General features: G+C 48.7%; 1 long non-coding RNA gene across 1 annotated transcript; it reads left to right on the top strand.

Annotated features, from left to right (window-relative positions):
• The first annotated feature begins 6,298 nt into the window (after positions 1-6,298).
• Positions 6,299-11,895, top strand: LOC141410112 (uncharacterized). The gene is made up of 2 exons (XR_012433828.1): positions 6,299-6,656; positions 11,456-11,895. It is a non-coding gene; the product is annotated as an uncharacterized lncRNA (long non-coding RNA).
• Positions 11,896-12,693: the final 798 nt, after the last annotated feature.

The following is a 12,693-nucleotide window of genomic DNA, read 5'->3' as shown; positions in this document are numbered from 1 at the left end:
TGCGTTTTTACAGAGTGCTGGTTGGTGCATTTACAATCCCTTAGCTAGACACAGAGTGCTGATTGGTGTATTATAATCCTTTAGCTAGACATAGCACTGATTGGTGCATTTTTACAGAGTGCTGATTGGTGCATTTACAAGCCTTTAGCTAGACATAGAGTGCTGATTGGTGCATTTTTACAGAGTGCTGATTGGTGCATTTACAATCCTTTAGCTAGACACAGAATGCTGATTGGTGCGTTTACAATCCTCTAGCTAGACAGAAAAGTTCTCCAAGTTCCCACTTGACCCAGGAAGTCCAGCTGGCTTCACCTCTCAATCCAAGCACTTTGGGTCAGGAGTTTGAGAGCAGTGGCAATGTGGCAAAAGCCCATCTCTACTAAAAATACAAAAATTAGCTGGGTGTGGTGGTGGGCACCTGCAATTCCAACTACTCGGGAGGCTGAGGCAGGAGAATCACTTGAAACTTGAAGGTGGAGGTTGCAGTAAGCCGAGATCATGCCACCGCACTCCAGCCTGGGCAAAAGAGAGAAACTCCATCTCAAAAAATAAAAATAAAAACAAGCTGGTGGCAGGAAACCTCTTAGGTTTATTTCATCACCCCTTAATGGAGGGTGAATTGCAATTTGAAAACCACTGCCAAGGATGTTTTCCTGTGTCTTTGAAATTATCATTTGCGGTGGCCTCATGTGCCACCAAGTGAGTCTCTCCCATTGTTGCATTGGACATCATTTTATTAATGGTAACTCCAAATATTGTGAAAGCAAACATTTTTGTGCACACAGCTCTGTCCTCTGGATTCTTTCTTTAAGATAAATTCACAGAAGTAGAATTACTAGGTCAAAGAGTATGAGACCAGAATCAAAGCTCCTTATTTCCTGACCAGTTATCTCTGTTGGTGCCTGTGTTTGTGTGTGTGAATAATAACCCCAACTCCGTGTTTGGGGGAAAAAAATATTTTCAGATCTGTGTTCTCTTCTTGATAGAGACATTGAGTGATGGAGCTGGAAGGGGCCTGAGATACCATCTCGCCTGGCTGCCTGACTGAGGCCCACAGAGAGAGAGAGTAGTAAATTCTATCTGAACAGGAAGCAGGCTGTTGAGCAGTTGCTTAGTGCAGTTCTCAGCTTAACACCCAGCACAGGAAAAACTGATTCAAGAACATTGTCCATCAACTGTCAATCAACATTTATTGTCAGAACTCTCTTCACAGCATTGGTTCCAATCCCAGAAAAACCAGACTCTGTGCTTCCCAATTATCACAGGCACCGGCCCAGGGGAGGTGAGAAGAGGAAGAAAAACACTGTGTTCTTTGAGAAGTGGCTCCTTCTGCATTTGTTTGGCACCAGGAAAAAGCCACAGAGATCTGGGTGCGCCTCATGTCGGTCCCTTGTCCATGAAATGATGGGCAATCTGTTGTCTGTCTTTCTGAAGAGCCTCATGTTTTCCCAACCAAACCTTGTCCCACAGGTCTGATAATGGGAAGAAATGCTTGAAGTGGGGTTGGAATGACAGTCTATGTGGGTTGTAGTGAAAGGGGAAGTTTTAGAGGGAGATCAACCTGGATGTCAGTCCCAGCTCTGCCTCTTAGCAGCCTGTGATGTGAGGCAAGATACTTCAGCCCCCTAAGCCTCAGCTTCCACATCTATAAACAAGCACATCATACCAAACTCATAGGGTGTTTGCGAGAAGTACGAAGTGCCGGGTGCTGTGGCTTGTGAGTGCCCAGGAGAGTCTCAGCAGGACTGATGAGGCTGCTGCCAGCTTGTCATTATAGAGTTTTGCTTACCAATTGTTGCCATGGGTATTTTTTGTTATTATTTTGTTTTCAGTTTCTATCAACTTTGACACTATTGTATCTGTTATTATAAATTTGGGGCAAATACTTGGGTGGTTTCCTGCTATCAAGGGTGCATAGTTCACTGCAAAAGGCAGCCCCTAGCAAACACAAGCATCTCTCTGTAAACAGGAGATGCCCTCTCCACCTGTCTACGTGTCCTTCCTGCTGAGACCATCAATTACGGGTTTCCTCTGTCCCAGACATCGCAAACAATAGTGACCTGTGTGGTGTCAGGGAGGATGCAAGTGCTCCAGGTACCCCACTGAGGTCCTTTCATCCCCCTGGCACATACAGAGACCCAGTTTAGATTCCCATGGAGGCTGTTTGCTGAGCCTTAGAGCAGCTTGACTTGCCTCCGTGTTGGAAATTCTGCCCATGAGCAGACAGATTACTGTGGGCCAGCTGTCTGTCTGTCTGTCTGTCTTTATTACCCCAGGGAGCTGTGGTTCTGAACCTCCTATTTGGGGGTTTTAGAACTAAGTGTTTCAGGGAAGTAGAACACTGCCTTGACAGACAGGAGAACTGGAGTCGTTCCTGGCTAGCCCAAGTTCTCACTGCATGACCTTGGGCAGGTCAAGCCTCCTCTTTGGCTCTCAATTTTGTCTGCTCAATGGGTACAGCGGGGAGAATGAGACAGTCACCCTAGGCTCCTGTTTTTCATGACCTTGTTATTTGTAAGGTATGCAGACATAAAGCTTCCTCGTTAGCTGTAAGGGAGACAAATAAAGTAAGAACTAACGATTACCTCAAGATCTCTTTAATCTAGTTAGAGCGACAGACTGACAACATGAAATAGTGCATGCCAGACATCATATAATTAAATGCCAGCTGTCTGGTACTCGCTATTGTTGCATTTGGAGTGCAGAGAAAAGAGAATGGGATGGGTATTTGGGGGTGGCTTTGTGGAGGTTATGGGTCCAGGAGGACAGACGAGATTGCGTCAGGCAAAGATGCAGGAGAGGGCATCCCAGGGGGGAACCCACAGGGCTTCCTGTGCCAAGAAGGGGCGCCCTTTCCAACTTTGCACGAAAGCATTTTATACTCTAGCCACATGCCTGGCTTATTTGTCCTAGAGACCCTGGGAGATCATTTCCTCTATCCCGTGCCTCCTGGGCTTGCCTGAGCTGTGGGGCCCAGTGTTGGGTCCTCATCACTGCCCGAAGGGAACCTTTTCAGAGCAAGAATGAGGGAGAGTGGCATCGCTCACTGTCAGAAGCATTTCAGGCAGGAAATGAAGAATTTTGTAGGTGGTTAAAAATACTGTGAAAGCTGATTTATGTGTGCGTTTTGTTCCAGGACAGCACATTATAGCCCAAGTTCTGAGGCAAAGGCACCAGCGCCTTTATGGCCTGCTTGGAACAGTTTTATGTCTTAGTGAGTTTTATACATTTCGGCTAAGCCAAGATGCTAGAACTTTTTTGTCCACATACTTCACTGGGGAAAACGCACGTACCACTCCTTGCACCCAACCTCATGTTACCCTGCAAAAAGAAAGAAAAGGAAGGAAGAAAGGAAGGAAGGAAGGAAGGAAGGAAGGAAGGAAGAGGAAAAGAATGTGCTTGCTATTTAGTTGGTATCCAGTTTTCAGTTAACATAAATCAAATGGTAGACAGTGAATCCACATGAAACAGAGTTAGACATCCAGTGACATGAAAACCAAAGGATCTCTGTATATTGTTGAATATGCAGACCACTCCACCCTGCAGCATCTTTTTTTTTTTTTTTTGTCTCACTCTGTCACCCAGGCTGGAGTGCATTGGTGCAATCTCGGCTCACTGCAACCTCCGCCTCCTGGGTTCAAGTGATTCTCCTGCTTCAGTCTCTCAAGTAGCTGGTATCACAGGCACCCGCCACCATGCCTGGCTAATTTTTGTATTTTTAGTAGAGACGGGGTTTCACCATTGTGGCCAGGCTGGTCTTGAACTCCAGACCTCAGGTGATCCGCCTGCCTCAGTCTCCCAAAGTGCTGGGATTACAGGCATGAGCCACCGCGCCCGGCCCTCCCTGCAGCATCCTCCTGATGAGAAGAAATTTCTACCAGACATTGGTGCTGAGCTAAGCTCTGTGGCCTTTCCTGGCATGCTGATATTCTCTTATCCTGTGACTAGGCTATTTTTTGTAGCTGATCATGTTTCCCACTTTGTTCATGAGGAAGCTCAGAACCAAACTTGTTCAGGGACTTTGAGCATAAGTTTCCAGGTACAAGAATTTTCCCTGGCTTTATTTGATTTTTCTACCCATGTTTTCCCTCTGCTCTATCCCCTTACTATTTTTATCCCACTATATTGTGTGCATTTTGGTAAGCTATCTCAAAACCTTTTTTGAAACACAAAGGAGCATAAATAAATCAATAAATAGATCCTGTGTTTGTAAATACGGCACTTTGTTCGTTCTACAGCAGTGTTTGCATCCATTAACTCTGTAGGTCCTCACATACCTCTGCGAGGAAAGTAAGGCAGGCTCCATTGCCCCAAATTTCCAGACATGAAAGTTGAGGTACATCCGTGAATGAACTAGTTTGCGGAAGAGGATACTCACCCACTCTTTCTATATAAAAGACTATATAAGCCTCTCTGAAGAAAACAAGAATATGAAACTAACAGCCTATTAGGTGACTTCTTAGTAGATATAGATTGAGGAAGGAGAAAACCAGGGTTGCTGTTGCCAGTTGGAAAGGATACAAATTGGGGTGACCCAGGCTTCAGAGAATCCCCCAGATTTCACATCGGTGTGGCCATCTCCCCCCGCACCCCATCTTCTTATAACAGACCCACTCCCACTATTCACGTGGGTGGCATATGATCTAAGCTGGGCAGCCAATCATAGAACCACATGTCCCTAGCCATAGTGATTGGTTCAGAAGGGAGGACTCATGATCTGAGCTGGGCCAATAAGAATCCTTCCCTGAGATTTGTTTCACCTGTAGCCGGGAAAGGAAATCCCACCTTTGGTTTGGTTGCAGAGCAGCTGACATGTGATGCTGGAACTGCTGGCAGCAGTGTTCTCTTCCGGAGAAGAAGCTCATGGAGTATGAAAGGGCAGGCAGCCAGCACAGGGCAGCTGCAGTGAGAGACAATGAGGAAGATTGCCCTGGGGGTGCTTGTTTGAAACTTGAATTCCAGGTGCCCTAGCTCACTTTTACCCCTCAGAGAGTGGAGGCCAACACATTCCCTTTTTTGAGTGAGCTAATTTGAGCTGAGTTACTTCATTTACAGCCTAGATTTTTTGATGCATGTAGTTTTTAGACTGAAGGAATAAACCCAGAAGTTTGCTTCTCTGGTGTCCAAGTTTTGTTTTCCCAGCTCCGTGGGTCTCAACGTTCAGCTTATCTGAGAGGTCTTAGGCCCTGGGAAGTAATCATAATGTTGTATCTGTCTACAACTGGACCACAAACAAAGGTACTAGAGCCTAGTGGTTCATAGCACGGCATCTGACCGTTGTTCATCAACTGTGTGACCTTGGGCAAGTTATTTAACCTCTGAGCCTCAGTTTCTTCATCTGTGAAACAGAGATCATAGTAGCAGCTACCTCATAAGGCTCTTGTGAGGATTATACATAATAATCCTTTTCAGCACATGATGCTATGCCTGGCATCTAGTTAGCACACAACAAATATAGTTCAATTATTATGGATAATTTTATACACAATATCCCTCAAACAGTTCTATGAATAAGGCAGAACAAAGATTCCCATATCTGTCTGGGCAGCGAAGACTGTGATGCTCAGAGGGCTGTGACCCACTAGGTCACATAATAAGTGGAAGAGTCTGGATTCTGGACACCAGAATCAAATCCGGAGTCCCCCCACTTTGGACTATGCTTCTCAAATAGCATTGTGTTGGCAACTGTCAGGTGGCCAATTTAATAGCTTATAAAGGGCACTGTCCCTCCAGGGACAGTGTTTATTAGAGAAGCCAAATTCTGGCCAGAATGCTGCTTGGTGGGGACAGAGGATTGGCCCTGGAAAGATGCCCAGAGAAAAGACTGCTTAAGCTGAAGTCCCCAGGCACCCCAGCCAGTTTCAGCACACCCTCCTTCTCCCCTGCTTCTCCCTCACTGCAAGCTCCTTGTACCCACACACTTTACTTATGAAAATTCTAAAAGACAGATGGTCAGAACCAGAAGCCAATATAGAGATCATTGTAGTCCATTCAACATTTATTAAACAGGCATAGTAGATGTAATGATGAACCAGACACAGATCAAATCTCTCATTTACAGATGAGAACCGTGAGTCTGGGAAGGAAGATATCTTCCCTAAGGTCTACTGATAGTAACTGCATTAGGCACCTTCTACAGAATATCTGCCTAGCTCACAATAGGCCCCCTTTCCTGAGGTTTGTGTGATCCCACCTACCCAGTCACAGCTGATTGGATCAGAGGAACACACCTGACCGAAGCCGGGCCAATCAGATTTTAAATCCCGGGAATCTGACCCTAGGACGAGATGCCGATCATAGTTAGCTCAGGGAGGAAGGGGCAGAATGACAGTATGGTTATATCAATGGTCCAGTTCTTGGTTCCAACCCTTGATTGTCCTATGAGCACCACCCATTCCTTACAGCACATCTCTCCTCTTCATTTTGGGGGTTTTGAAGTTATTAAAGTTATTGATTTCTTTTCCTTACAACCAAAACAATCTAAATTAAGATTGTGGCCAAGCTTGGATTAAAACCCGCCTCCCGGCTCCAAGACTCATGTTTTTCCATCATGCTGACTGGCAGCAAAGGCGTCTACCCATGGATTTTTCAAAACTCTGCTCTTTAAATGTGACCTTGGACACACCAAACAAACTCATGCCATCCAAAGGTTGGAGGTAGGTGGTGGTGGGGGTGGGGGTAAGTGGTGGTGGGGGTGGGGGTAGGTGGTGGTGAGGGTAGGTGGTGGGGGAATGAGGTAGGTGGTGGGTGGGGTAGGTGGTGATGGGGGTGGGGGTAGGTGGTGGTGGGGGTGGGGGTAGGTGGTGTGGGGGTGGGGGTAGGTGGTGGTGGTGGTGGGGGTAAGTGGTGGTGGGGGTAGGTGGTGGGGGAGTGAGGTAGGTGGTGGGTGGGGTAGGTGGTGGTGGGGGTGGGGGTAAGTGGTGGTGGGGGTAGGTGGTGGGGGAGTGAGGTAGGTGGTGGGTGGGGTAGGTGGTGGTGGGGGTGGGGGTAGGTGGTGGTGGGGTGGGGGTAGGTGGTGGTGGGGTGTGGGGGTAGGTGGGGGTGGGGGTAGGTGGTAGTGGGGGTAGGTGGGGGGGAGTGAGGTAGGTGGTGGGTGGGGTAGGTGGTGATGGGGGTAGGTGGTGGGGGAGTGAGGGTAGGTGGTGGGTGGTGTAGGTGGTGATGGGGGATGGGGGTAGGTGGTGGTGGTGGTGGGAGTAGGTGGTGGTGGGGGTGGGGGTAGGTGGTGGTGGGGGTTGGGGTAGCTGGTGGTGGGGCGTGGGGGTAGATGGGGGTGGGGGTGGTGGTAGGTGGTGGTGGGGGTAGGTGGTGGGGGAGTGAGGTAGGTGGTGGGTGGTGTAGGTGGTGATGGGGGGTAGGGGTAGGTGGTGGTGGGGGTAGGTGGTGGTGGGGGTAGGTGGTGGGGGAGTGAGGTAGGTGGTGGGTGGGGTAGGTGGTGGTGGGGGTTGGGGTAGTTGGTGGTGGGGCGTGGGGGTAGGTGGGGGTGGGGGTGAGAGTAGGTGGGGGTGGGGGTAGGTGGTGGGGGAGTGAGGTAGGTGGTGGGTGGTGTAGGTGATGATGGGGGGTGGGGGTAGGTGGTGATGGGGGGTGGGGGTAGGTGGTGGTGGGGGTGGGAGTAGGTGGTGGTGGGAGTAGGTGGTGGTGGGGGTAGGTGGTGGGGGAGTGAGGGTAGGTCGTGGGTGGTGTAGGTGGTGATGGGGGATGGGGGTAGGTGGTGGTGGTGGTGGGAGTAGGTGGTGGTGGGGGTAGGTGGTGGGGGAGTGAGGTAGGTGGTGGGTGGTGTAGGTGGTGATGGGGGGTGGGGGTAGGTGGTGGTGGTGGGAGTAGGTGGTGGTGGGGGTAGGTGGTGGGGGAGTGAGGTAGGTGGTGGGTGGGGTAGGTGGTGATGGGGGTAGGTGGTGGGGGAGTGAGGTAGGTGGTGGGGGTGGGGGTAGGTGGTGGTGGGGGTTGGGGTAGTTGGTGGTGGGGTGTGGGGGTAGGTGGTGGGGGGGTGAGGGTAGTTCTGGCAGGTGTCCAGTTGTTTGATCTCTAAAGCAATTACCTTGGGGTGAGGGAGTCACAGTGGCTACAGTGAGGCCTTCACCAGCTATGCACCCAGGGCAAGTTACTTTTCTCAGTTTCCTCCTCTGATATTTATCTCGTACATGTAAAGTGCTTAGAGCAGTATGCAGCAATGCAAGCTATTTGTTATGCGACTAACCTGCTTTTTAAAGATGGCATTTGCCCACAAAACCTTCCTAGACCCTTAGGGTTTAGCTTTCACTCACATCTCTCTAGCTACTGCAATTCCTCTGAGATCCAGCCTGGAATGATTACATTTTTAGCATAAAAACAAGTCACATTCAAAGCCCAAGTGTAATAACCACAAGAAAAGCAATCAGTCTCTGTCCTTTGACACACCTTGATATGAGGGCTGTACCTCTGATGAGGTAGTTGTCTCAATTATACATTGCCTAGGACAGGAGCTGACCAGCTTGATTGAGGTGTCTCATGAAACTTTCATTCAATAATTATTTGCTAAGTGCCTGGGTTGGGGGACAGGGTCTGTCTGTATGGTGACAGATTAATAGATAAATACAATACCAGGACTGTGAAAGAGGTAAGTGTAAGGAGCTATGGATGCAATGAGTATATGGACCCAGTTCAGATGGGGGCATTAGGGAAGGAGGCCCAGAGGAAGAGAAAGATGAGTAAGAGTTAGATGAGCAATGGAATTTTACAGCCACAGATCAGCAGACACCTGACAAAACCAATGTTGACATGGATGTAGAACCAAGAAAACTCTGACATTGCTGGCAGAGTGTAAATGGGTACAAAACTCTGGAAAGTAAATCAGCATTAACTAGCAAAGTTGAAGATGCATTTGTGTACCAATTGAGGTATATGAGTGTGAATTTTGTTGCAACAGCAAAAAATAAAAAATGTAAATGTCCATTGTATTCATTAGCTACTGCTGCAGTAAAGCTGTGTAACAAACAATCCTAAGAATATCATTGGCTTATAAGGACAAACATTTATTTGTTGCACACAGGAGTGCAGGTGAGCTGGGGTGAACTCACGTTCACACTGGCTACAAGTAGCTCTCATCTGGGGACTCAGGCTGAAAAGACAACAGCTTACTGGGAACATGCGCTTCTATGGCAAATGACAGGACCTCAAGAGGCCAAACTAAACCACAAAAGCACATTAAAAACCTCCATTTGCGGCCGGGTGCATTGGCTCACGCCTGTAATCCCAGCACTTTGGGAAGCTGAAGCAGGCAGATCACGAGGTCAGGAGTTCAAGACCAGCCTGGCCAATACAGTGAAACCCCATCTCTGCTAAAAATACAAAAATTAGCCAGGTGTGGTGGCATACCTCTGTGGTCCCAGCTACTGAGGAGTCTGAGGCAGGAGAATCGCGTGAACCCAGGAGGCAGAGGTTGCAGTGAGCCGAGACCACACCATTGCACTCCAGCCTGGGTGACAGAATGAGACTCCGTCTCAAAACAACAAGAACAACAACAAAAAACCTCCTTTCGTATCACATTCTTTAGCATTTGCTTGGTTAAGTTCCATTAGGCCAAAGCCCGAGTCAACGGGATGGGGATATATTCTCCATCTACTCTGTACATCTACTCTATACAGTCCTAAAGAATTGGGAGTGATAATTCAACCAGACCATGAATAGAAGAATGGATCAATAAACTGTGGTACAGTCATACAATGAAGTATTATACAGCAATGAAAACAAATGGCCTCGATCAGTAAACTATGGCCCATGGACCAAATCCAGCTTGCTGCCTATTTTTGTAAACAGGGTTGTATTGGAACATGGCCACGTTCATTCATTTACATATTGTCTGTATCTGCTTTCACACTATAATGACAGAGTTGAGCAGCTGCAACAGACTGTTGGGCCCACAAAGCTTAAAATATGAACAATCTGTCCCTTTCCAGAAAACTTTACCGAGCTTTGATCTAGATCTACGCATATCAACATGGATAAATCTCACAAACATAATGTTACATGAAAGGACAAGTTGCAGAGGAATGTAAACCAGAGGCTCCCATTCACTTAAAGTTTGAAAATATTCAAAATATTCAAAACAGGGCTACATACTGCTCGTCTTAGTCCCTTTGTGCTGCAATAACAGAATACCACAGACTGGGGAATTTAAGAAAAGAAATTTATTGGCTTGCAGTTCTGGAGGCTGGGAAATCCAATATGAAGATGCCAGCAGATTTGGTGATTCTGATTTCAAGATGGGGCCTTGAATGCTGTGACCTCCAGAGGGGAGGAAGGCTTAGTCTTTGCATGGTGAAAAGTGGAAGGGCAAATGACAGCCAGAGGGGGTTGAATGTGTCCTTTTATAATGGCATGAACCCACACACGAAGGTGGAGCCCCCATGGCCCAATCACCCCTTAAAGATCCCACCTCCTAATATTGTTACAATGGTAATTAATTTTTCAACGTGAGTTTTGGAGGGGACAAATCTTCAAACCACAGCACGTCTAACTTTCAAACCTGTGCTGTACTAATGGTAAATATAAAAAGCAAGATAGTGACAGCCCCAGTCACTGGAGAGACAGATGTGCTTAGGACAGGTGCCCAGGGGGCCTCTATTGCATGGGTAATGTTTTCTTCCTTAAGCTGGGTGGAGGTGGTAGTGCATGGGGATTAATTTTATTGTTATTTATACCTTTTATGTAGGTCCTAAATATTTACAATATTAATAGAAAAAAAAGTTAGAAGAGGTAGGAGAGCACAGAGGTGGGGGAAGGGTGTTCCAGGCCCAGGCTCCATGTTGCAAGGGTGGAGGCATGAGAAAGACGAGGCATGGCGTACACGGGGAGGAGGGAATGGAGAGAGGAGACTGGGAGGACAGCTGGGTCTTTGGGCCATTCCCAGAAGTCTGATTCTATACCAAGGCCAAGGCAAGCCCCCGGGCAGCTCTGAGCTTTTGTGCCACTGTGATCAGATTTGTGTTTGAGAACAGTCAGCCTGGTTGCAATAGGGAGGGTGGTGGGGGGCAGGGCTGCAACACGACCCCAGAGGGAACACCTCCTCAGCATTTGTCCCTGAGGTGCCTCACTCTCTCACCCTACTCCTGGCCCTGGCATGCCTTCTCTCCTGAAGCCTGCATGGCTCCCTCCGTCCCCTCCTTCCAGTCTTCACTCAAAAGTTGCCTTCTCCACGAGGCCCTCCCTGGCTACTGTCTTTAAGTTGAACCCCCTCTGAATTTCCCTTATTCCCCTTGCTTTTTCTCCATAGCATTTCCTGTATATTTTGCTTATTTGTTTTGCTTATTGTCTTCCTCTACTAGAATGTAGCTCCATCTCCTCACTGATGGATCCCCAGGGCCTAGCGTAGTGGAGGATAATAGGAAATGTTCACTAAATATTTGCTGAATGAATGAATTTATAGGAACTCCAGGACTGACAGGAAGCTGTCACTTTCTCATGCTGATTTCAGCCGCCTGGAGGATGAAAGCAGCTGTTTGGCCTGATTCAGGGATGGGGCTTGGCTCAGAGGAGGTGAAAGAAAGTCAGCAGGACGGGCGAGGACTTTGAGAAGCTCCTCTGGGGTGAGGTCTCCACATCTTTGGTTATCAGGACACAAGGTGTGGTGTGGAAGAGCACGGACCCCAGGACCTGTATCCAGCCCTTCCCGGCCAGCTCTCGCTGGTGGAGAGAGGGCTGCCCCCTGCCCGCCTCCCTCCTCGGTGATGTTTCTGCTCCCAGCACCTGCCTTTACCTGGGCGACTCCTGTCATGGAATTCTGACCTCTCCAAGTCCTGCTTAGCTAAACTCCCTGCCTCCTCCGACCAATTTCCCCCTTTTTGGGATTCCTATACACTGAAACCTGTACTGTTCCACTCAGCCCAATGAGGAATGCAGCCTCGTAGATTTCTCACATTGTTTTTTGCGTGTGTTTTGTCTGCAGCCCCACTTGCGGCCTGCCAGAGCAGACCCCCATCTCCTGTGCGCCAAGAAGCCCACAGGGCGAGGGCCCCCACTGGTGCTCGGTAAACCCTCGTGGGGAGAAGGAAAGGTGCTGTCATTTCCATCAGACATGTGTAGCCACTAGCGTTTCTTTTGGGCTTCCCATCAAGTGGCACTTGCCTACTCCCCAACCCCCGCATTTCTTCTGATGGGAAACACACACTGTCACCTGTGCTGTCGCATTCCACCCTCCAAGAACCCCAGCAAGTGGGTGCTTTATTGCCGCTTTCCAGATGAGTGCACTGCCACCCTGAGAAAGGCAGGAGCCTGCCTAGAGCAGCACAGTCCGTCAGAGGCACAGTGGGTCAGAGCCGGCTCTGAGTTCCTTGGGGCTGAGGGAGAGAGAGCTCCCTTGTCCCCTTCTCTGCCAGCTGCATCTTCCCAGCTAGTTCAGAGCCTTCAACACCAGAAGACTGCGCTCTGGAGGGCAAGTCAGAGCCTGAGCTGAGCTGTGTATATGGCAGTGAACAAAGGCTCGGGGGCTCTTCCTAAATGTCTGGCTGGAGGCACCAGTGTTTGTATCAGTGGCCTCCTGTCTCCTTGCCTCCTGTCTTTGAGCTGAGTAAGGAATCAGAGAGCTCTCCTTCCACCTCCTGCCTGCATCCCCTCCACGAGGGCACCTGCTCAGGCCTGGCTTTAGCCAGATCACTGCACGGCTGCTTGAGACGGCTCTGCCTATGGGGAAAGTTCAGGCTTCTTCATCTGATA

Source organism: Macaca fascicularis, chromosome 4 (assembly GCF_037993035.2).
Source record: "Macaca fascicularis isolate 582-1 chromosome 4, T2T-MFA8v1.1".
Taxonomy (NCBI): domain Eukaryota; kingdom Metazoa; phylum Chordata; class Mammalia; order Primates; family Cercopithecidae; genus Macaca; species Macaca fascicularis.
This window is presented reverse-complemented; position numbering and strand designations above follow the sequence as displayed.